Consider the following 26,426-nt stretch of genomic DNA (forward strand, 5'->3'; position numbering starts at 1 on the left):
AACTTTTTTCAGGCAGCTGTAGCATATTGACAATGTGTTGGATTTTGCCATTGGCTCCCTCATAAACTGCAAAGCTGGCTTAAAAGACAGCATATAATTTTTTTGCAAATAAACCAATGCATAATATTAAAGAGTATTCATTGGTCAAGATAGAAATGTCTGAGGGAGTTCAGCACATCCTTAAAAAGGTAAAGGGACCCCTGACAGTTAAGTCCAGTCGCAGATGACTCTGGGGTTGCGGCGCTCATCTCACTTTACCGAGGGAGCTGGCGTTTGTCTGCAGACAGTTTTTCCGGGTCATGTGGCCAGCATGACTAAGCCGCTTCTGGCAAAACCAGAGCAGTGCCTGGAAACGCCGTTTACCTTCTGCCGGAGTGGTACCTTTTTATCTACTTGTGCTTTGATGTGCTTTCGAACTGCTAGGTTGGCAGGAGCAGGGACCGAGCAACAGGAGCTCACCTCGTCATGGGGTTTCGAACCGCCACCCGCATCGCCTCAGCACATCCTTATTTTCAGTTTAAATTCTGGGGAAGGGGAATTTGTATTACAGGTTTGTTGCAGTGTGCATCTACCACTTTTGCCCTGTTCAGGTATTGTAAATGAGGTAGAATGAGAATCAGTGTGCCAGCTGTACCCTCACCCCAATTGTGTCCCTGTTGCTCTTGAGTTGGAGCAATCATTTCTGCAGCAGGGAGCTTTCTCTACCAAGACTTGAGGGTTCCAACTCATGTGACGAGCTCTGCAATAAGTAAAGCTTCAGAAGTTCAAACTTGTGGGAGTTTCAACTTGTGAGAGGGTGGTGGTGCCAAAGCACACTCATCCTTGTTCTCCCACATCTTGTGAGGGATTTAGAATGTCTCAACAGGGCTTTGGAGGGCAGCAGTACATTTGTGAATGTAGATCAAACTACAGAGAGAATGTTAATTTCACCTTGCATCACACTGGAGAGCCAATGGGTTTTAGTTGAGCCACTTCACACACTCAGCTGTGAGTCATCCAGAGTTGAATGATACATGCATGTGTGACCTGTCCATTGTCTGAGATGAAATATTTTCCATCACCAAAGAACTTTGCTGACTATTCCACTCAGTCAATATCGCAGACTGTATTCTACCATCAATGAGTTTAGCTGCAATTTCTACAAAGCATTAGCCTTAGCTTGTGGGGGGAAATCCCTCCCAGACAGTGCTAGAATTACACGGATGCATACTTTCTAATTGCTTAGACCACAGTTATTGTAACACATTGATAATAGCAAGGGGGGATTTACAACCCTTCTGTAATTGTGAACAGTTGTATAAATTATGCCTATTTTAAAGGAAAATAAAGTTAAATGGACTGCAGTGATATGTTGCCAGAAGAGACATTCTTGAGTTTTTCCAATCTGGCTCACGATCTTAGTAGGAAATGGAGTGGGTGTGGTTGCCTGCTGGACAATCTTCATCTGGAGTTTGACAAGGTGTTCTCAATGGCTAGATTTTATTTTATACTATGTGAAGCCTCTATGTGCGATCCACTGCTCTGATTTTTGAGACACTGGAGGTTTAAATTGGGATAGCTCAGTTGGTAGAGTATGAGGCTCTTAATGTCATGGTTGTGGGTTTGAGCTCCGCATTAGGCAAGAGATTCCTGTATCGCAGGGGGTTGGACTAGATGACCCTCGTGGTCCCTTCCAACTCTATGGCTCTATTATGACCTCAACTTTCCAAGTCTCTGGGTAGGCTGCTCTAAACAAGAATGTTTTAGCAGGCACTGGAAAGAGTACAGTGAAGGCACCCACTTTATCTCAATAGAGAGGGAGTTTCAAAGTGGAGGTGCGGCCACACTAAGCGACGGAGTTCTTACAAATGTGGAGCAGGCTTTTCATGGCAGTGGTCAAGAGGCCTAAAGAAAGCTGGCCACTCGTGCGGGGAAAGCCCTTGGGTGTGCAAAAGAAGTCTGAAAAGAGCCTCTGTGGTAGGCTGCTAGACTTGCACCAGTATTCACATCTCCCATGCATACCTTTCTAAGTTCTGGAGATGATGAAAGTAGTCTAGCTAAGGTTGGAATTATCATTATTGTAGATAGGCCTACTCTAATAGCATAGTTGATTCTTTATTCAGAAAACACATACTTGTGAAATATAATAAAAGGTATTAGTCACTCAATATCCAACATCAGTATCCCCCCCCCCCCCCCGTGGTTACATGTGTTGTTGATAAAAGCATAAATTCTTTTTTCCTCCTTAGTAATTTGTAACCTACTAAGGGGGTCACAACTCGGGCTTGTAAAACAGCCATTTTCTTTAATGTGATTTTTTAAAGTCCGTACTGAGCGAAAGATTGGCCATGATAAATAATTCCCTTTAAATAATTCAATAGGCTGGATAAACTGGCAAACAATGATGACATGTGTGCATACCTTTGAAATGCTGCAATTCTCTCTATGAAACAAAACAGCTCACTTTTCTGTTGCTGCAGAATAGTTAAAACCTCTCAGTGTGGCCTGTAATTCCTGCAGGGTAACACCAGGCATTGTAGGATTTTCGCAAGTAGCAGGCAAGAGCTTGACAATAACTCGGCGCAAACAGCCGATTTTTCACTTGAGGTGATGCGGGTGGTAAATCAGGGACGAGGAGCCTCCAACCCATTGGGAGCTGGTGTGCACAACCAAAGCACAGCATGGGGCTGTTTTAAAATCCTTTTGCAAATAGTCCCACACTGCTCTTTTAACTTCTGGTTTTTGAAGGTTCAATGGACAGAGTGGGGCTGTTTGAAAGCCACTCTACCCTACTCTTTGAACCTTGTTTTTGAAGGTTTAAAGAGCAGTGCAGGGCTGCTTGCAAAGGAGCTTTCAAACTTCCCATAGTGATGTCAAATTTGGCCAGAAAAGCTTCTCCCTCTCTGGAGTGAACGAGATGCTAAGCAGCAGAAAGGTCTTTTGCTAGCTATCCAGTGATGCCCACTTGTCAATCATCTGATGTCGCAATGACATCAAGTGACTCCTTTTTGCTTGTGTGGTTTGCCATCATGCAGTACAGTTGCTCTGCAAGCCTCAACAATCAGTTGATTGCCAGGACCTGCAAAGCATCATGTACAGGGCTTTGCAGGTGCCACCAATCAGCTCATGAGTGATGCCTGCAATCTCCCTTTTGGTCCTGTGACATCATCTTTACCTGCCTGATGCCATATATGTGATGTCAGGTTCAGGGTAGGTGGGCATATATTGGTCCAAAATGTCTTGCAAGCCAAATGGGAAGGGTTTGGGCTTCTTGTCAGATGAACCACCTAGAACAGTGAGTCGCAGAGAGACACATATTAAGGGTAAAAGGTAAAGGGACCCCTGACCATTAGGTCCAGTCGTGGATGACTCTGGGGTTGCGGCGCTCATCTCACTTTATTGGCCGAGGGAGCCGGCGTACAGCTTCCGGGTCATGTGGCCAGCATGACTAAGCCGCTTCTGGCGAACCAGAGCAGCGCACGGAAACACCATTTACCTTCCCGCCGGAGCTGTTCCTATTTATCTACCGTACTCACACTTGACGTGCTTTCGAACTGCTAGGTGGACAGGAGCAGGGACTGAGCAACGGGAGCTCACCCCGTCACAGGGATTCGAACCGCCAACCTTCTGATCAGCAAGCCCTAGGCTCTGTGGTTTAACCCACAGCACCACCCGTGTCCGGGCTGAGGGTAGATAGCTCTTATTCTTACCCACCCTAAAAGTAATCTTTTGTGGTTTTAACAGCGAATGCCTTCATTGTTAATTCAAGTAGGGGCATGTATGTGTGTCTCTGTGTGTCTCAGGTTGCAGTCTTGTGCCCACTTACCTGGGAGCAGATCCTTTTCAGTTTGATGGCACTTGTTCCCAAATAAGACATGCACAGGATTACATGGTCAACCAACAGGTTTGGGAAGTCCTGCTCTGATGATATGAGCTGTCATGTCAGAGTATTTCAATACTTAATAGCACTGGATTACAAAGCAGTACAACCTTTGGCCTTGTTACAGTTTGGGAGACCTTTAATTACTTCACCTATAACACTATCAATTTTATTTATTATACTTTTGCAATGGATTACTTTTTAGCTTGATTTATTGGGATTTGGTTTGCTTTCTTTGGCTGCAGTTCGGCACCCAATTGCTCATGTTAAGTCCTATCAAAATAAATGTGGACCAACAGATGTGGAACTGAGCATTGTGTTGCAGTCTTGAGCACAGGATTCTCTCCTGCACACAGGAGAGTCTCCAATAGACACAGGGGAACTCAATGCAAGCTAGGAGTGTTTCAGATATTTTGAACTTTGCAAATTTCTATATGAAATGACCCAATCAATACCTCTTGGACTAATGTGAGTTTAGATCTTCTTCTCCTTCTTCTCTGGTGATCACTTGTGGCTGAGTAAGATTGTCTTTCATGAACATGGTTTTAACAATGAGTAAGTGACTGTGGAGGCCAATTCTGGATCCACACGTTCTTCCACAGAGGGGACATAGGTTTCTGGGGGGAAGTTGATCACAGTGAGGGTTTGCCAAATGTGCCTTCCTCTTAGCTCATTTCTTCCTTTTGTCCTAAGTTCAAGCATCTTCAAAGTCCATGATCAGAACTTAGGTAACCACCAGATTTCAAGTCAATAACTCAAGGGAAGCTTATCTTCAATACCTTCTTTCCCTCGTCCTTCTTTGATCTCTGCATTCAGGCACTGGAAGGGCATTGACGAGTGTGTATTAGGGGAAGCAGGCTGGAGTCTGATTGGGAAGAGGGGGACTCTGATTTGTAGGGAACTGTTCCTGCCAGGAGGCAAGAGTCAGAAGCAGGGGAAGCTTCAGCGCCAGAGGGTGGAGCACAGGATGGGTCAGAAAAGGAGAGGAGGAGGAAGAGGCAGGTCAGAAAAGTGGAGGGCCAGGTGCTTCTCCACCCTCTCCTGCACCACTGTCTCACAGAACCAGGAGGGGATTGAAAAGGGATGAGCAGAGGAAGCTTCCATGCAGGCATAGTCTCCAACTGCATGCATACAGCCCACCAGGAGGAGGTGCATAAACTGGTGGAAGTGGAGTGGCCTCTTGTTGCTGCAACTGCTCCATAGAGCACAAACCTTGGAATAGCTGCCTAGATGTTAGACTGGGATGGGGGGATTTGGAGCCATAGAAATAACTCTGTCAGCTTTGAAAATAAAGAGTTAACTATCTGCCATGTGCCTTCCTTTAGCTGGGGAGTGTCCTTGACATGGTGCCATGTGTTGGGTATGTAGTTACCAGTGGCAAGGCTTTTAGTGTGGTTTCACTGGAATTGTGGGAATCCATTCTATTGATAATGAGGAAACCTTTTTTTATCTTTTGAGATGTTTGTTGAAGACCTTTCTTTCTATTCGAACTTGGTATGCATGTTCAGAATGCAAATCTGTGTATCATGTTTTAAATCCAGCTTGACTATAGCACCCATTTTTAAGGGTGTTAAAAATATGGGAATATGTTTTTCTTGGACACTAAGATCTCACAGTAAAACTTAATATGTATGTTAATAAGAGACTTCTGTTGAAATTTCTCTATTTAGAGCCTAACCTCTGCACCCATTTCTAACAGGAGGAGGAAAGATGCAAAATGTGTTGTGGACTCTGAATTGAGTCCTCTTGAACATTGTAAAAGTAGTCAAGGAAGCCCCTTTTTCTGTTCTGTGCTGTAATAATCTTTGTGAAACAGAGGTGCATTTAAAATCAAAGTGGTGAAATGCTGCATTTTCCATTTACAGCTATGATTGAGAAACTGAGTTGATTTGAACTGGGTCTCATCAGCAATCAAGCAGATAGCTCTTGCTGTTCATTATTGCTAATCTAGATATGATTCAGTCAAGTGACCCATAGTCAGCTTAACTAACCCCTGAAGCACCAAATGACTTGGGCTCCATCACTTTCCTGTGCGCAATGTGAAATATACACATTCATAATTGAATACAGTTTAGTGTATTTTTGTGCCAAGCGATTAGGTCATGTCGACTGCTCTGCTGCTAGGTTATTAAGCAACCGCAGTTTAATGTGACCTGAGCAACTGGATAGTCCACCTAGAATATCACCTAACGACCAGACCGTTGAGCAGTGTCTAACACTCCACACGCTGTGTCATGTTAATTATTGTTTTCCTAATATAAAACTGACAGCAATGAAGAGTTATATCAGCTCAGCGTACATAAGGAAAGTAGTCTGTCCCCATTCTGAGAATATATTGTTGGCAATACGTTAAACATAAAATAAATCAATAGGCTTTTCCTGCCTAGGGGGGGAAATCTATAAAGTACTTCAGGGAGCAGATGTTTCACTGATAACATTCACAGTGCACTTGAATTTGTGGCCTTAATTAACTAAAGTTATACTGCAGACTCCATTCTGGTGATGACTGATTAAAAGCAGGATGGATGTTCTCTACCTTCTGACTTCCACCTTTGGATATTGTGCCGTTTATGTTACAACTATGGCCGTGGTATTGTCTAAAAGACTTTGCTCAGTTTATTCAGCATAAGCAAAGTCCGTCCTTCTAAAGGTATAGAACAGGGTTTCCCAAACTTGGGTCTCCAGCTGTTTTTGGACTACAAATCCAATCATCCTGAGCTAGCAGGACCAGTGGTCAGGGATGATGGGAACGGTAGTCCAAAAACAGCTGGAGACCCAAGTTTGAGAAACCCCGGTACAGAACTCTGAAGAGAAGCTGAGCTCTTCCTGTGTGAGAGTGGATTCTCCATAGGTGCACACAGAGCACCTGAGCAGGTAAAAAAAAACCAGAAAGGGTTGCATCTGAACCAGAGTTCAGAATTTGTTTTTCCCTAACAAGCCAGAATTGCTAGTTAGTCTTAAACCAAGGTTTGTTATAGGCTTGTGAATCCTGACTTGTTTGCAGGAAGCAATTCCTGATCTCAGCTTCAGAACGGTGCCACTGGGTCTATCTGAGAGAGGCACACAAGAATCTAACTGTAGGACAGAGGGGGGACTGTTAAATAAAGCTCTATGGGGAAACCCCTCTGAAACGAAAAGCTATGTATTTGGGAGAGGATGCATGTTGCTTAGAAATTATTGTGGTGAACTGTTTTGTGAATAATGATCAAGTCCTAGTTGGATGTGTTGGGAGAAGTTGATCTCTTGCAGCTGCAACCCTTTAGGCCCTATTGCCCAACAGTTTTGCCAGCTTAACTCACAGTTGTGGTTTCACGCCTAGTGCCAAGGACCCCTCAGATGGTGGTCCTGGGAGATCTCAACATCCATGACAAGACTGTCTTCTCGGAAGTAGCAAAGGACTTCCTGGCTATGAGAATCACGGAACCGCCCTAATATGGGTCAGGAGCCAGAGTCAGGTGTAGGTCAGCAATAAAAAAACCAACGGTGTCAGTGAAATTAACTCTTTATTCAAAGAAACCAAGCCAGGGCAGGCCTTGTGATCCCAGCAACGCTTCCCAGTAGGTCTTGCCCCAATGAGGCAGTTGCAAAGACTGAAGCTCCCCATCTTCCTTCTAAGGGAGTATATTTTTTACTTTATTTTCACTAATATCTTTATTTTTAAGCACACTCTGCCGTACTATATGCATTTTTGTACACATTGCTTTGCTGCGGAACTAGATTGCGAAATTCAGATATGACTAGAGGTTATTTGGTTTGTATATTGTTTCAGAAAGTGTGAATTTGATAGATTTGGCTTAAAATAAGTCCTGAATTGAATTTCTTCTCCAGCCTCCTCAGAAGTAAGTCCCACTATGTTTAGGGAGGCTTATTCTGTGGTATGTGTAGTCAGGGACTGCAGTCCTAGTTAACAAAATGTTTTGTGTGAAATTTAAGATAATGGAACCGGTTTATAGTGGCCTGATGTGCAGATGAAAAATTGTTGAGGGAAAAAGGTCTTGTGGAAACTTAATAATTAGCACTTGCTAACAGCTGCCTTTGTGGAAACCATATTTGTTGAATCACAGAGCAGCTGCTCCGAATAGAGTTAATTTAATAATTAAGACATATAAGTTGTGAACTTTTTCTTCAGTCATCTCCTACTAGTCCAGGAAGTTAAAGAGTGTTGTCTTTGGCTGTGAGGAGTGCAACGCAATATCATTCTGGATTGCCCTGGGAAACAGATTAATTTTATTCCAAAGCATTTTGGGAAGGGTTGGGGGTTCTGGGTCTCTATTCTTCCTTCAGATTCTCTTACTCATTCTTAAGTTCACTGAAAAGGGTCATTTACCAGGGTTGCTAAAACAGTATGATTTCACACTTTCACGCTTACATACCCCGCAACTGGCCCATTTTGACTGGGACATTCCAGATTGACAGAATCCATTCCCGGCTTCTGATTGGATCCCAGAATGTCCCAGACACTGCCAACAGAACAAAGACTCCCCCCGCCTTACCTCTGGTCAATGTGATGGCGCCCAGGCATCCCGCTCCACCTTCCCCTCTCTATGGTTGCTCTGGAGGTCTGTGGGCAGGGAGCTGGTGCTCAGTGGTGGCAGGCAGGCAAGGCAAATGGCAAATGGCAATAGCAGCTACAAGGGGGATAGTGGAGAACGTAATCTGGAGGGGGGGGCAGCAAGCAAATATTGGAGCCAGAATGTGGAGGGAAGGAAGTGGGAAGGGTGACCGTCTTCCAGGGGTTAGGGCAGCTGGGAGGCGGGTGGGTGGCCAGAGCATTCACTAGAGAGGGGCGTGGGGGATGCATAGAGTGGAGGAATGGGGGAGGTAGACTGGGCTGGAGTCGTGTGGGATCCTTGGCAGCTGGGAAAGGGGAGGGAGCAGTCAGGGGGGCAAGCACTCCTGCAAAGGTGGGTGCAGAGGGGAAAGGAAAACATGGGCTGGGGGTGATGGTCTGGACTGGGTATGGGGGGGAGCCTTCTTCCGCCTGCCTTGCCCCACCCCCGGCCCTGGGACTCCTCATAAACAAACAAACAAACAAACAAACAAACAAATATTATTTTCTGAATTGATTTTAGAATGTATTTTAATTAATTGATTGTGATTTTATGTAAACAGTGTTACTTTTATTGTTGTTAGCCACTCTGAGCCCAGCTCTGGCTGGGGAGGGCAGGATATAAATAAAATGTTGTTGTTGTTGTTGTTGTTAAGGAAGCTGTTCCTGGAGGAAGAACTGTGAGGGGAGAGACTCCATCAGGCAAGGCCTTCTTCCACCTGCCTTGCTCTACCCTCTGCTTCTCAATGTGTATTGTATTCTTTTATGTACTGTGGCTTGCCGTTGTTTTATTGACTATAGTTTAGAAATTATTTATTGTAACTTGAGTGGATTTCTGTTTAACTTTTATATGTTGATATTATTATCTTATACTACTCTAATTGTTGAATGTTACTTTTTGATGCAGGTTGCTTATTTTAAAGTTTTATTATCACATTTTTGTATTGCATTAGATTGTTATAAGATGTAAATTTTTTGTTTCTTCAGCTTGTAAACCGACTTGAGTATTGTAAGATACAAAGATGGTATACAAATAAAAAAATGATGATGATGATGATCTGCCACTTCAAGGTGAAATTTGATATATTGAAATTGGTGAGCTGTGGCAATTTTATCCCAGGGCTATGAGAGGGCATGCACTTACTGAAGAAAAACATGGTCTCAAGTTTTTAAATATTATGAATGTCCCTTCTATTCAGCAGTATCTGGTGTCCATTGGGAAGGGAGGGAGACCAACCGTAGATGGGGGGGGAGAGCCAATAACAGACAGAGCCACTTCTGGGTTGGTTGCAAGTAATAAAGAAAGATGGATGGGACTGGATGAGGGCAGGCTGAGGTTGGTGGGGTAGTGCCCTGTGAGCCCTACTGGTGCAGCCGCTACTGCTTAGATTCCTTCCTTCTGCATTGCCTGTTCACACTTTAGTCTTACCTCTGTGGAGAACTTTGCACACAAAACAATTATACATATCTATAGAGAGGTAGGGGGACGCGGGTGGCGCTGTGGGTAAAAGCCTCAGCGCCTAGGGCTTGCCGATCGAAAGGTCGGCGGTTCAAATCCCCGCGACGGGGTGCGCTCCCGCTGCTCAGTCCCAGCGCCTGCCAACCTAGCAGTTCGAAAGCACCCCCGGGTGCAAATAGATAAATAGGGACCGCTTACTGGCGGGAAGGTAAACGGCGTTTCCGTGTGCTGCGCTGGTTCGCCAGATGCAGCTTTGTCACGCTGGCCACGTGACCCGGAAGTGTCTGCGGACAGCGCTGGCCCCTGGCCTCTTGAGTGAGATGGGCGCACAACCCTAGAATCTGTCAAGACTGGCCCGTATGGGCAGGGGTACTTTTACCTTTATAGAGAGGTAACCTCAGTGAGTTTGGCTGTGCTTTCTCTTAGATAAGTGGGAATAGGACATCTGCCTTTAATCACACTACTCAAATGGTCAGCGCTTTGGATCCTTGCACTAGGGACTCAGCTGTGCAGCTGCAAATAAAACGTTTCTAAGTGTGTTGTAAAGTGTGTTGTAAAGTGCAATATACAAATGTGACACTAGATGGCAAATTCCAAATATTTTTTAAAACGTTTTTTAAAAAGCATTTTCTCAGCGTTTTTTTATATGTGTGTAGATTCAACCTAGGTTTCCTCACCCTTCCACAAAGTGCACACAATTTACAGTGGTACCTCAAGTTACAAACGCCTCAGGTTACAAACCCTTCAGCTTACAAACTCCACTAACCTGGAAGAGTTACTTCAAGTTGAGAACCTTGCCCCAGGATGAGAACAGAAATCGTTTGCCAGCGGTGCAGCGGCAGCAAGAGGCCCCATTAGTGAAAGCATGCCTCTAGTTAAGAACAGTTTCAGGTTAAGAATGAACCTCCAGAAAGAATTAAGTTCATAACTAGAGGTACCACTGTACTAGTAAACCTTCCATGGTGACCATGTCCAGGCCAGAAGGATGGGACAGCTCCTACCATATTTTGGGCATGTCACCTAGAATTCCATGCCTGAATAACATAATTAGTAACACTTCCTGTTTTATTGAATCGGACCACTGAGAGTGCACAGTTCTCATTGGGCTGCTTTTTTTATTTTATTTTGCAGGAGGTGGAATTGCCATCTTAGGTGGTGGTGGTTTTTAAAAAAGAATAGTTCTTTGTACAGTGGTGCCTCGCAAGACGAAAACAATCCGTTCCGTGAGTCTCTTCGTCTAGCGGTTTCTTCGTCTTGCGAAGCAAGCCCATTAGCGGATTAGCGGTTTAGCGGCTATTAGCGGCTATTAAAGGCTTAAGGGATTAGCGGATTAGCTGCTAAAAGGCTATTAGCAGCTTAGTGCCTTAGAAAAAGGGGGTGGGGAGCGGAAAAAAACCCCCAGGAATCGCAAGACATTTTCGTCTTCCGAAGCAAGCCCATAAAGAAATTTGTCCTGCGAAGCACCTCCAAAACGGAAAGCCCTTTCGTCTGGCGGGTTTTCCGTCTTGCGAGGTATTCGTCTTGCGGGGCACCACTGTACTTCCAAAAACCTCAGAGTTCATCCAAGCATGCATCCAAACAGAGTTCATCCCAGTGGCCTCGTTTTGGCTCCATTTCTGTTGATACCCTTCAGCTATTTGAGAATGTGGGTAGCCATTCCATCCCCAGGTCTTGAGATCTACGTTGATTTTTAAAAAGCATATCCTGTCAGGTACTACATGAACACTGCCCTCCTTCAAGGGCTGTGGCTTTTAAAAGGCCAAATACAATAAACGGAAATGTTTCAAACCTTGGGCCTTTTGGAATCATCATTGGAATTATGCCCCCATCATATTTCATGCTTAGCTTGACATTACATCAATTCCTTTATGAGCGATGATACTGTTGTGACATGATGGGTGGCCTTCCTGCGGGGGAAATAGTTGCCATGCTGCATCCATCCCTACATTTACATTTTGGTAGATGTGTTCGACAAGGAACAAGGTGCTGTGTATAGCAACCTGGTTTTCCTAGGCTGAGCTCTTCATCTTGTTGATGTTTTTCCACTGCAGTTAATTTAATCAAGGCTCATAAATCCTTAGTGCCAGATATATATATATATCTCCTACCTTTCCCCTTGCTCCTCACGTTTCAGACAGGCCAGCTATTTGAAAAATAGCTGCACTATGAATCGAGAATCCAAGACAGACTCATGTCACAGCAGCAGTGCAAGCAACTGACATATGAGCTGTCGCCCTTCATCTTAGGTGGCGAAGCTCTTTTTGACATGCATTTGACATTCCTTTACTCGGGTACAAATCCCTATTCCAGGAAGAATGAATTGCACTTATGCTAATGAATCATGTGATTTTAGCGGTGAAGAAGTACTATAATCAAAATCAGTGAAAGGCTTGTTCACCTGCTTATGTAGTTTCTTATGTGGCAAATTATAATCAAAGATTAGTATCAGATTTTCTTGTTTACATGTTCTGGATATTTCCCTGCCCCCCATGTCTTCCCTGCCTCCCTGCTTATCTGTTACTGTTGCAGCACCCTATTCCCCCCCCCCATTTAAAATTCTTTTGTCTCTCTTATATGTCAATCTCAGCCCATCAGGGATGGAATGATGTCACAACTCTGTGTACCAAATCAGGCAATATAAGGATGTCAATGAGGACAATTTAAGCCCATTGAAAAAGCAAGAAAGAGAGAAATAAACCCATGGTTAAACTTTTCACTGGCATTACTGAACATTATCAAAATGTGGACCACTTCCAAAAATCCCAAAAAATACAGTGGTACCTCCGGTTAAGTACTTAATTCGTTCCAGAGGTCGGTTCTTAACCTGAAACTGTTCTTAACCTGAAGCACCACTTAGCTAATGGGGCCTCCTGCTGCCACTGCGCCACCGGAGCACGATTTCTGTTCTCATCCTGAAGCAAAGTTATTAACCTGAAGCACTATTTCTGGGTTAGCAGAGTGTGCAACCTGAAGCATATGTAACCTGAGGTACCACTGTACCTGTAGTGTTTTTGCTTAATTTTAGCAGACTATTTATAGAACCTTGGCTATCACCTTCTCTGCACACAAAATCCATGTGTATTCCCATATTTCAAACTTCGTTTTCAGTAAGACACCATTATAGCAAGACGTCTCTTGAAGTAATTTTTAAAATAATTGGGCATTCAGTGGACCAGCCAGCTGGCTGAAGCAATACAAACAACAAACCTGTTCAGGACAATAAGGATGACGTGAAGGAAATGGTCAATGAAGGCTTTTGTTGTTGTTGTTTAGTCGTTCAGTCGTGTCTGACTCTTCGTGACCCCATGGACCAGAGCACGCCAGGCACTTCTGTCTTCCACTGCCACCCGCAGTTTGGTCAGATTCATGTTTGTAGCTTCGAGAACACTGTCTAACCATCTCGTCCTCTGTCGTCCCCTTCTCCTTGTGCCCTCCATCTTTCCCAACATCAGGGTCTTTTCCAGTGAGTCTTCTCTTCTCATGAGGTGGCCAAAGTATTGGAGCCTCAGCTTCACGATCTGTCCTTCCAGTGAGCACTCAGGGCTGATTTCCTTAAGAATGGATGCGTTTGATCTTCTTGCAGTCCATGGGACTCTCAAGAGTCTCCTCCAGCACCATAATTCAAAAGCGTCAATTCTTCGGCGATCAGCTTTCTTTATGGTCCAGCTCTCACTTCCATACATCACTACTGGGAAAACCATGGCTTTTACTATACGGACCTTTGTTGGCAAGGTGATGTCTCTACTTTTTAGAATGCTATCTAGGTTTGCCATTGCTTTCCTCCCAAGAAGCAGGCGTCTCTTAATTTCGTGGCTGCTGTCACCATCTGCAGTGATCATGGAACCCAAGAAAGTAAAATCTCTCACTGTTTCCATTTCCTCCCCTTCTATTTGCCAGGAGGTGATGGGACCAGTGGCCATGATCTTCGTTTTTTTGATGTTGAGCTTCAGACCATATTTTGTGCTCTCCTCTTTCACCCTCAATAAAAGGTTTTTTAATTCCTCCTCACTTTCTGCCATCAAGGTTGTGTCATCTGCATATCTGAGGTTGTTGATATTTCTTCCAGCAATCTTAATTCCGGCTAGGGATTCATCCAGCCCAGCCTTTCGCATGATGAATTCTGCATATAAGTTAAATAAGCAGGGAGACAAAATACAGCCTTGTCGTACTCCTTTCCCAATTTTGAACCAATCAGTTGTTCCATATCCAGTTCTAACTGTAGCTTCTTGTCCCACATAGAGATTTCTCAGGAGACAGATGAGGTGATCAGGCACTCCCATTTCTTTAAGAACTTGCCATAGTTTGCTGTGATCGACACAGTCAAAGGCTTTTGCATAGTCAATGAAGCAGAAGTAGATGTCTTTCTGGAACTCTCTAGCTTTCTCCATAATCCAGCGCATGTTTGCAATTTGGTCTCTGGTTCCCCTGCCTCTTCTAAATCCAGCTTGCACTTCTGGGAGTTCTCGGTCCACATACTGCTTGAGCCTTCCTTGAAGAATTTTAAGCATAACCTTGCTAGCGTGTGAAATGAGTGCAATTGTGCGGTAGTTGGAGCAATCTTTAGCACTGCCCTTCTTTGGGATTGGGATGTAGACTGACCTTCTCCAATCTTCTGGCCACTGCTGAGTTTTCCAAACTTGCTGGCATATTGAGTGTAGCACCTTAACAGCATCATCTTTTAAAATTTTAAATAGTTCAGCTGGAATACCATCACTTCCACTGGCCTTGTTATTTGCAATGCTTTCTAAGGCCCATTTGACTTCACTCTCCAGGATGTCTGGCTCAAGGTCAGCAACCACACTACCTGGTGTGTACGAGACATCCATATCTTTCTGGTATAATTCCTCTGTGTATTCTTGCCACCTCTTCTTGATGTCTTCTGCTTCTGTTAGGTCCTTACCACTTTTGTCCTTTATTATGGTAATCTTTGAACGAAATGTTCCTTTCATATCTCCAATTTTCTTGAACAGATCTCTGGTTCTTCCCATTCTGTTGTTTTCCTCTATTTCTTTGCATTGCTCATTTAAGAAGGCCTTCTTGTCTCTCCTTGCTATTTTTTGGAATTCTGCATTCAATTTCCTGAATCTTTCTCTATCTCCCTCGCATTTTGCTTGCCTTCTCTCCTCCGCTATTTGTAAGGCCTCATTGGACAGCCACTTTGCTTTCTTGCATTTCCTTTTCATTGGGATGGTTTTCGTTGCTGCCTCCTGTATAATGTTTCGAGCCTCCATCCATAGTTCTTCAGGCACTCTGTCCAGCAATTCTAAATCCTTAAACCTGTTCCTCACTTCCACTGTGTATTCATAAGGGATTTGGTTTAGATTGTATCTTACCGGCCCAGTGGTTTTTCCTACTTTCTTCAGTTTAAGCTTGAATTTTGCTATAAGAAGCTGATGATCTGAGCCACAGTCAGCTCCAGGTCTTGTTTTTGCTGACTGTATAGAGCTTCTCCATCTTTGGCTGCAGAGGATATAATCAATCTGATTTCGATGCTGCCCATCTGGTGATGTCCATGTGTAGAGTCGTCTCTTGTGTTGTTGGAAAAGAGTGTTTGTGATGACCAGCTTGTTCTCTTGACAGAACTCTATTAGCCTTTGCCCTGCTTCGTTTTGAATTCCAAGACCAAATTTGCCAGTTGTTCCTTTTATCTCTTGATTCCCTACTTTAGCATTCCAATCCCCTATAATGAGAAGAACATCCTTCTTTGGTGTCACTTCTATAAGCTGTTGTAAGTCTTCATAGAATTGGTCAATTTCAGTTTCTTCAGCACCAGTAGTTGGTGCATAAACTTGGATTACTGTGATGTTAAAAGGTCTGCCTTGGATTCGTATCGAGATCATTCTATCATTTTTGAGATTGCATCCCAGTACAGCTTTTGCCACTCTTTTGTTGACTATGAGGGCCACTCCATTTCTTTTACGGGTTTCTTGCCCACAGTAGTAGATATGATAGTCATCCGAACTGAATTCGCCCATTCCCGTCCATTTTAGTTCACTGATGCCCAGGATGTCAATGTTTATTCTTGCCATCTCATTTTTGACCACATCCAACTTACCCAGGTTCATGGTTCTTACATTCCAGGTTCCTATGCAATATTTTTCTTTACAGCATTGGACTTTCCTTTCGCTTCCATGCATATCCGCAACTGAGCGTCCTTTCGGCTTTGGCCCAGCCGCTTCATCAGCTCTGGATCTACTTGTACTTGTCCTCCGCTCTTCCCCAGTAGCATGTGGGACGCCTTCCGACCTGAGGGGCTCATCTTCCAGCGTCATAACTTTTATATACCTGTTGTCTTTGTCCATGGAGTTTTCTTGGCAGGGATTCTGGAGTGGCTTGCCGATTCCTACTCCAGGTGGATCACGTTTGGTCAAAACTCTCCACTATGACCTGTTCATCTTGAGTGCCCTGCTCGGCATAGTTCATAGCTTCTCTGAGTTCTTCAAGCCCCTTCGCCACGGCAAGGCAGTGATCCATGAAGGATGAAGGCTTTATCAATATGGAATTATGACATAGCCAAACACATTTCCTTGCAGTCTGGAGATGCATAGGAATCTTTCTTAGGTCTCTACTCAGACTGGCATGGCATGTTGCCACATAATGCATTTACAGTATTTATTACTTGCTTACTTTATATACCACTTGATTGTAAAAATAACTTCAAAACAGTTAATGAAAAGAATAAAACAAGGAAATTAGCAGTAAAAAACAATTTAAAACATTCAAAAAATAATTAAGATCAACAGTAGGCTAAAACCCAGATTATTATTTTTTTAAATAATATTTTATTTTCCACATTCAATAAACAAAAAAAGAACAAATCGACAAACACATCAAAAGGAAAAAAAAACCAAAAGAAAAACAATACATACATTGTACAAAGACAAAAAGAAAAATGAAAACGGTAAGAATAAAAGAATTAAAAACAAATATTGTATCATTGTATTCTTCAGCATTAACTTAGGTCTGCGACTTCCCCATGCCTTCCCACTCTGTATTCTAGGTCTTATATTCTGGTAGTAAACTCTTTCCCTCTGGCGTATCTTTGGTTCAGATTAATATTATTGTCTTATTTATCCTTACATTTCCCTATGTCTTATTAAATATACTTTCTTTAACATTGTCATTTTTATAATAACATTCTTTTACATTCAATCTGATAACCTCAAACATTCGTAATTTTATAATGCTTCTGTAAATAGTCTTTAAATTTCCTCCAATCTTCCTTCACCATCTCTTCTCCCTGGTCTCTGATTCTGCCAGTCATTTCTGCAAGTTCCATATAGTCGATGAGCTTCATTTGCCATTCTTCCAGCGTGGGTAGATCTTGCGTCTTCCAGTATTGCGCGATGAGTATTCTTGCTGCTGTTGTAGCGTACATAAAAAAAGTTCTGTCCTTCACTTGAACCTGTTGGTTTACCATACCCAGGAGAAAGGCTTCTGGGGTCTTTCTAAATGTGTATTTAAATATTTTTTTCAATTCATTATAAATCATTTCCCAGAAAACCTTAATCCTTGGGCACGTCCACCAAAGGTGAAAAAAGGTACCTTCTGCTTCTTTACATTTCCAGCATTTGTTATCAGGCATATGATACATTTTTGCAAGCTTGACTGGTGTCATGTACCACCTATATATCATTTTCATTATGTTCTCTCTTAAGGCATTACATGCCGTAAACTTTATTCCAGTGGTCCACAACCTTTCCCAGTCAGCAAACATTATGTTATGGCCAACGTCTTGAGCCCATTTAATCATAGCCGATTTCACTTCCTCATCCTGTGTGTTCCATTTCAGCAGCAAATTATACATTCTAGACAATATTTTTGTTTTAGGTTCTAATAGTTCTGTTTCCAATTTTGATTTTTCCACCTGGAAGCCAATTTTTCTGTCCATTTTGAATACCTCCATTATTTGATAATAATGAAGCCAATCTCGGACTTTACTTTTTCGTTTGTCAAAACTCTGCAATTTCAGTTTGTCACCATCCTGTTCTAAGATCTCCCAATACTTCGGCCAATTTGCCTCCATATTGAGTCTCTTTACTGCCTTAGCTTCCATTGGAGACAACCACCTTGGGGTTTTGTTTTCCAAAAGATCTTTGTATCTGATCCAGACATTGAACAGTGCTTTTCTAACAATGTGAATTTTGAACATTCTATGCACTTTAACTTTATCATACCATAGATATGCATGCCAGCCAAATGCATTATTAAACCCTTCTAAATCCAATATGTCTGTGTTTTCAAGAAGTAGCCATTCCTTCAACCAGCAGAAAGCTGCTGCTTCATAATAGAGTTTTAGGTCTGGCAGGGCAAAGCCCCCTCTTTCTTTAACGTCTGTTAATATTTTAAATTTTATCCTTGGCTTTTTGCCGTGCCAGACAAATTTAGATAGATCTTTTTGCCACTTCTTGAAACAATCAGTTTTATCAATAATCTGCAGTGTCTGAAACAAAAATAGCATTCTTGGCAATACATTCATCTTAATTACAGCAATACGCCCCAGTAGTGAGAGTTTCAAGCTAGACCACGTATCTAGATCCTTTTTTATCTCCGTCCAGCATTTCTCATAGTTGTCTTTAAATAAGTTCCCATTTTTTGCTGTCATAGTTATTCCCAAATATTTAACTTTCTTCACTACTGTTAAACCTGTTTCTTTCTGAAACCTTTCATTTTCAATTTCTGTCAGATTTTTTGTCAGAACCTTAGTTTTTGTTTTATTTAATTTAAAGCCTGCCAATTGGCCAAATTCTTGAATCAGTTCTAAAACTTTTTTTCCACTAGATTCTGGCTCCTGCAACGTCAAAACCAGGTCATCTGCAAAGGCTCTTAATTTATATTGTTTGGCTCCGACCTGTATCCCTTTAACCAATTGGTCCTTTCTGATCGTATTCAGCAACACCTCCAGGACCGATATAAAAAGTAGTGGGGAAATTGGGCACCCTTGTCGTGTTCCTTTTTCTATTCTGAACTCTTCTGTCAAAACATTATTTACAATTAATTTAGCTTTTTGTTCAGAATAGATTGCCCCTATACCATTTTCAAATTCTTGGCCTACCCCCATGCCTTGGAGATTCTTCTTCATAAAACTCCAAGAGATATTGTCAAAGGCTTTCTCCGCATCCACAAATATCAGCGCCGCTTTTGTATTTATATTTTCCTGTAAAAGTTCCAAAATATCAATTATATTTCTTACGTTCTCTGATAGATGTCTTCCTGGGAGAAAGCCTGCTTGATCTTTATGAATCTCCTCTGTTAGTACCTTCTTCAATCTTCAGATTAAAACACAGATTAAAACACATGTCAAAATTCTACATATCTGCGTAGGCTTGCCTAAACAAAAATATTTTTAGCAGGTGCTGAAAAACATACAGTGAAGGAACCGGCCTTATTTCAATAGGCAGGGAGTTGCAAAGTGTTGGTGCTATCACATTAAAAGACCAATTTCTTACAAATGCAGAACAAGTTTCATGTGGCAGCTGCATGACTGCCAGTTGCACAGATTCAACCAGTTGAATGGGCATATATAGTTTAAGGCGGTCTTGCAGGTAAACTGGTCCCAAGCTGGTCCCATTTGGACGCTAAAATATAGTACCCTCCTGTGGGCCTTCAGCTGAGAGTTTTTGGCTCCATGGCCAATGGTCAGGGCGGATGGGAATTGTAGCTCAACAACACAAGGAGGGCTTTAGGATCGCAACCCCAGATTTCAGTTGATATCCAATAAAGCCATTCTCTGGAAAAGCACATTCCAGTTCATAGATTCCAATTGTCTACTCTACATATGCCTAACACTGAATATCTCCCACAGAGTTTATGATGCTTCTGGATGAAGTACATAATACACAAATAAAAAATATGGACAAAATTCTGAATCTGGATGGATAAACATAGCTTTAATTGTACCAATAAAGTGAGAACCCATTAGCAAATCCACGATGGCCTGTTTCTTATCTTACTGTGTTAATTATAGCATTTCAGGTTTTATTGTTAAACTATTAATGCTGATATTTTTGGCTCTTTTGTTACATGCCAGAGCTACTTACCACATTCTGGGCCATACTGCCGTGCTCTCTCAGTGAAAGGTTTCATTTTTAGTTTAGCTGTCTTCTTTTATAGATGTGCTGCGATGTTTCAGCTGGGTTTTCTAACCATGCTAATTGCAACCAATCTCGGCACATTAATACCTGTCCCTATTGTATATACCATGTGTAGCTCTTGTCAGCTGCTTTAATTGCTAATTTGCACACATATTCCCTGAAAGACCCCACAGGTAGGGGAAATGAGAGCCTACCAAAAGTCTGGCAGATTTTACTGATCTTTTGAAGCTGTATAAAGATTCCATTCACAGTTCCTTGATAATATGATTTAAAATGTATTGGCAATAAAACAGGTTAGCTTAATTCATTGAAGCAGAGGGGATTAAAAGAGTGCATTTCTGGCCCTTGCACTCCAAGGAAAGGTTCCCCTGACGTAATTATATTTTCTGGGAGTACCATGGTGTTATATTTCTCATCCCCTTTACTTTCCCCATCAAAAACCTTCCTTGCCTTTATTTATACCAAGATTTCAAAGTACAATTTATTTATTTATTTTAGTACAAACTGAATTATCTACTGTCCCCTAGACTTCTATATTGACAAGCTTTGGGGGCCTGTGGGCATGTTTGGAATTTTGAGAAAGTGCTCTGGGGGCCAGTCACAAAATGTCTGCCATGGGGGTCACAACCAAAGCAGAAGAAAAAGAAAGGACTGCAAAATGGAGCAGGCTTTCCCTGTTAAGTATAATTGTTTAATTCACACTGAAATAAAGAATACCTCTATGGTTTGAACACTGGAATAGTCCAGTGGAGTATAGTAAGCTAGAAGCAGCTCTCTCACTGAGTTAATGATTAATGTTCTCTGCTCTTTACACATGAGTGTTTAACCTTTGACCATGTGATTAAGGTATTCAATCGCAAATCTCCATCTTGAAGGGAGTTGCCTCCTTCGTCTTTCTCTGGATGGAGGCTCATCTGCAAGACTTTGGAAAACATTGGTATTATAAGTGTCTTTAAAAGAAGAATAGGTTAGGACAAACAGGACTGGGGACAAAAGGTTGAAGTGAGAAGTGCTACAGTTCAGGATTCTGGCCACTCCTCCTTTCCTCGGGTTTTCTGTTGTCCGCTCCCTTGCATTCCATGCTCACTGAACATGCTCGTTCCACTTTGGGCTGTTTTTGTCTTCTCTCTAAGTTTTTATTTATTGTAATTCCACAAATCAGGGTTTCCCCACCACTCAAGCCTGACCTCTTTCTAGAAAAAGAGGTGCTGGAACTCACAGTGAACACCTCACTTGTTCTCTTGTAATGGCAATGGTGCCTACCTGAAAGGGGCCGGAACTGAGTTCTGGTGAGTTCTGGCTGAAAAAAAGCCCTGCTCTTCTGCATGGGTGGAGTCATTTTGCCTCCATAAGGACCAGCATGTGTAGAATTGGGTATGTCTATAATGATAGGATAGATATGATCAGAGTGAAACAGGTTACTATGGGTTTCTCCTTACCATTACCTGTGTGCCAGAGATCAGCAGCACAGACTGAAGACAATACAAAACTCTATACATTTGTTAAACTTCGTGATATTTACCTTATAGTTTGATTCTGTGGTTTCCTTTCACCATTAAATGTGCTCACTTATGTCCGCCATATTAACAGATCCACACCTATTTACTTTTCTGATCTTGGTCCCTGTTTATTTCATACACAACTTCATAATTATTTTATTTTTTTCAACTTCTTATATTTAAGCTATATAGAGTTTCTGTTCTTTAAAAAAAACTTTTTGTGCAAAAATAATGAAAACAATTAAAGTTAGAAGTTTCTACCTCAGGTTTAGCATCTTGCTAAACGTATGCAGCTCTGTGACATGCTTTGCCTTGGCTACCTCGATTACAATTGCCTCTTTATTCTCTGAGTTTGGATGGAGCCCTCCAAGTTGGCTGGCTCTGGCAGCTTGAATTAGGGGAGCAAGCTTGCAACCATATTGGGCTTTCTTCCTTTTTTTCAAAAGCCATTCCCCAGGGAGTTTTCTGCTTTACTTGAGGAAGCAATCAGTACAGCGAGCCCAGTGAGCAAAGAGAGCTGCTAAAAGCCTTGTGATTATATTTTACTAAATTTAGGGGACCCATGGGAAATTCTGATCTTGATGGAAGAACTAGGGTTTTGTTGAAGTTGCAGAGGAGGTTGCAGCAAAGGCAAATCTAATTTACCAGGCCCAATTCCAAATCTTAAGCTATGAATGCTGCTATTTTGGATTTCTACTTACCAAAGAGTGGCTTCGAAATTCCTCCGTGCCTTTGCTAAAATCCAAACCCAAAGAAACATAATCTATTGTAGGAGACAGAAACTATCCTGTCATCACTGTTGCTAGATGGAACATTTATGCCAATATGATTTCTACTACAGATGGGTAAATATGTCAGCTTTGGTTTTTCGCATCTGCTCACAGACACATTTTTGCAAAGCAATTTCCCATAATAAATAGCCCTTTTGCATGTTATTTTCACTATACACTAGTGTACAGTGTATACAGCGGGTGGCGCTGTAATCTAAACCACTGAGCCTAGGGCTCAGAAGGTTGGTGGTTTGAATCCCTGCGATGGGTGAGCTCCCGTTGTTCGGTCCCAGCTCCTGCCAACCTAGCAGTTCGAAAGCACGTCAAAGTGCAAGTAGATAAATAGGTACCGCTCCGACGGGAAGGTCAACGGCATTTCCGTTCTGGTTTGCCAGAAATGGCTTAGTCATGCTGGCCACATGACCTGGAAAAACTGTCTGCAGACAAACGCCGGCTCCCTCGGCCTGACTTAACTGTCAGCGGTCCTTTACCTTTACCTTCATACATCCTTTCCATTGCAAAGTTAAGCAAAGCGTGAATTTCAATGGCTAGCTGTGTTTTTGTTCATGTACTGAAGTGTGAATTTGGTGGGTTTGCCTTTAAGGGGAATTTCTCTTCCATCCTACAAAAGGAGTCTGAGTTTCATGGAAATCCTTCCAGGTCATAAAAAGTCAATTAACATTGATAGAATGATTGGATCCAACAGCTGAATGACAAATACTTAAGAAAAGTATAGTTGGTTGATTTGAAACTACATCTTCAGGCCCTGCTGCGGGGGAACACAGGCAATTGTTTTTGAAGTGGTAACTTGCCACTTACTAAGCTGACTTGGTATTGTCATGCCAAGTGGTGGTGGTAGGAATGGAAGACTGATGGAAGAAGTCCTGAATACGGCAACAGGATGCAGGGAATGGGTAGAGGGGGGAATCAAACCTGAATGAAAGAGAACCAATTCACCCCATTCAAGGTATATGAGTTACATCAACTCAAGGGTATGTTTGCATGCTTGACGGATGCGAAACTCAATGCTGTGCCACTGTGCAACTATTGTCTCCAAATGTCTGTAGGGTCGTTTGCTTCAATACCATGGAAATCAAATACTCTGGAGAAGTCAGATAGGAGGGCAGTGGGAGAGAGGCTTCCTCAGATTTCCTTCCAAGGAGACAATTAGCCTTTCCCAAGTCACTCGCCGTTTCATATATTCTGCTGATCTTGAGAAACCCACTTTTGGTGCCAGTGCCAAAGTTTTGTTGAAGTATGAGAAGCCTTTATAGACATTCTGAATATTACAGGGAAGGCATGGGGAGGGGAGGAGGAGGAGGAGACCATGGCAGCTGGCCAAGATGCATTCATTAAATTGGAAAGAGCCCTCCAGACCCATTCAGCTGTGCACATTCCCTTAGAGCAGGGATAGGGAAGCTGTGGTTCTCTGCAGATAATGCTGGACCGAAGCTTCCTTCATCAACATCCATGAGTCCTGCTGGCTGGGGCTGATGGGTGCCCAACAGGATCTGGGGGTGAGCTCTCCATCCTTGACTGAGAATGCTTGGAAAGAGCTGGAGTTCAGCTGAAATTATTTCTGTAGTTTCAGTTTCCTTCTCATTGAAAAACCCATTTGTCATCTAAAATTTTAGTTGCTGGTTTTCATACAAGCCCAGCACACAACTATGTGGCTTAGAGAGAGCTGTGCAAGTAGGTCCAAGGGAGCATTTTAAAAGGTACCAGGAGGCTCTAAAGTTCCACAGGGCCACAAAACCCCCAGCGAACACACAGGTTATGCAAATAATAATAATAATAATAATAATAATAATAGATTTTATTTATATCCCACCCTCCCCAGCCGAAGCCAGGCTCAGGGCGGCTAACAACAATAAAACAGTACAACAGTACAACACAACACAACACAACACTCTAAAATCATTCATTATAAAATTAAATCAAATCAAACCAATGGCAACCATTGGGCCAGAGCTCCGCGAAGATTGCTGAAGGAGGGAGTCAGGCTGTGCCCTGGCCAAAGGCCTGGTGGAACAGCTCTGTCTTTCAGGCCCTGTGGAAAGATGTCAAGTCCCACTAGGTTTCTTCATTTCCTGGTAATCCCCCCTATGTAATTGTTGGGATAACTGGTGCATAAGCCAGGGCTGTAACCAGTCCTAGTCCTGTATATGGAGAAAGACTGGCATGCAATGGCTGTGATCAGGACCCTGCTCAAGATGAAAGTTCAAATAACACAGGATAGCCTATGAGCTACCTATTGGCTTGCTCCTCCTTTCTCAAATATTTACATCTTTGTAGATTGTATGAAAATGATCCTCCTACCCTCCCGTTAATCACCTTTGAAAGCAAAGTTTCAGAGTATCTGCTTACCATATCTAGTTGATTATAAGATAAACTGTTTTGTTTTTCAGGTTTTGTTCCTAATGAATGTTTATGACCAGCCCAATGTTCAAAGCAGAGTTACTTCCTGAAGCCATTTACAGGAAATGACACTGGAGTCAGCACAACTACTTGTAAGGATGCCGTTTCATATTTGGATGTGTGTGTTCCTCATACCAGGCAGATGGGCAGACTGATCCTATCCATGTTCATCTGTTTGGGGTGCAAATTATTCACAAGAGGCAAGCCCTCAGTTGTAATTTGGCTTAAATCTGTTCAAAGTCGATGGGCATCAGGCAGCCTAGGAATAAGATTTCAGCCGTTGTTATTAATATATGCAGAATAACAGCTGGATGCAGTCAATATATAATGACAGAACAGCTATTAATACAAGCTTATCTTTTTGCAAGGTTCAAAGAGATGGGTGTGTCCCCCCAAGTCCAACAGGAAATAAATCTCCTTAAATCATTATTCATTTGGAGGGAAATCCAAGACTAATATGACTGTAAATTATTGGCCAGGGTTCTTGGTCCTGTCACAGCAGAGGCCTAGAAGCATGCGCTCTCTGAATGCCCTTTTTGGCATTCTCCTTTTGCTCCTTTTCCTAGCTCACCAAGGTGAGGGGTGTATACTGGGGGTATATACTCTGACCGTATATACTACTATGAACATACACAGAGTCTAGGATGGCCATATGCCCTACTTGACGTAGGCTGCTAGAAAATATTCTCCTTTTTGAAGGGCTGCCCAGTCAAAGTCTGGTTTAAGATAAACAAAGATAAGAAGGAAGAACAGGGACAATGAAGTTGCTCTTCAGCTGTGAGTGGGCTGATTGTGCCCAATCTCCTGCACTGTTTAAATGTGTATTCAATTTCTATTTCTATAGCTGAAAGAGAGAGTCTTCTCCCTGAAGTGTCTCCACCCCCATTGTTCAGGCCGGCTACTGAGATCCAGCTCTGAGGGCCTTCTGGCGGTTCCCTCACTGTGAAAAGTGAAGTTACTCTTCTTGGCAGTGGTGCCCTCCCTGTGGAACGCCCTCCCATCAAATGTCAAGGAGATAAAAAAAACTGTACAGCTTTTAGAAGACGTCTGAAGGCCGCCTGTATTAGGAGGTTTTTAATGTTTGCTTTCTATGTTTTTGTATGTGCTGGAATTCACTCAGAGTGGCTGGGGCAACCCTGCCTGATGGGTGGGGTTAAATACGTAATAAAATTATTATCATGGGTACCGAAAACTATGGGGATTTTCTTTCTTATGGTCCTCAGTCTCTTTGGACGTGGCCACATATAAAGCGTGTTCTCCAATAAACGAGAGCACGTGTTGCGGTGTGGGCCACCGGGCCAGGCCTCTTGTTGCCAGGCTGGTTAATAGTTATTGCCTGGCATCTGCGATTGGATAACCGGGTTGCTGGGGCAAATTGTATGTTGCAAATTGAGTGGGTGGGACCATAGTCTTTAAATATTGGTGCACTCTGGTTTCTCTTTCTCTTTGCAGAGTGCATCGGATCACCCGCCCACCCGCCCTCTTTTCCGGTTGACCTTGCTTTGCCTGTCATGGGGGTCGTCTGCCTTGGCGCAGGGGCCTAGTAGGAATTTTGCCATTTGGTGATTGGCTGTGCCATTTGGTTTTTGCCTACTACTCTGCAATTCGTCACAACTTGTAAGGTTGCGGTTAGGCATTGGTTATAATATGCTGGTGGTGGAGGGGGCTGAACAGGCGGTGCCTGCCCCTCCTATTGCGATGAAGGGAATTCCGTTAAAGGAATCCTGGGGCTTGCCATGATTTCGTCCAATCCCTGTTATGGGACCAGGGCCGCCCAA

The 26,426-nt window shown here is 42.8% G+C and overlaps 1 long non-coding RNA gene across 2 annotated transcripts in view; it reads left to right on the plus strand.

Moving 5' to 3' along the window:
* LOC310658328 overlaps positions 1-25,719 on the plus strand; it is a 38,863-nt gene extending 13,144 nt beyond the window's left edge. The window contains exons 2-3 of one of the 2 annotated variants that reach the window (XR_014502237.1): positions 24,639-24,751; positions 25,506-25,719. This is a non-coding gene — a long non-coding RNA (uncharacterized lncRNA). Of the gene's footprint in view, positions 1-24,638; positions 24,752-25,492 lie in introns of both variants that reach the window. The other variant, XR_014502238.1, reaches the window with a different exon arrangement.
* Positions 25,720-26,426: the final 707 nt, after the last annotated feature.

This window comes from Podarcis tiliguerta, assembly GCF_965153285.1.
Source record: "Podarcis tiliguerta genome assembly, chromosome: 10".
Classification (NCBI taxonomy): Eukaryota; Metazoa; Chordata; class Lepidosauria; order Squamata; family Lacertidae; genus Podarcis; species Podarcis tiliguerta.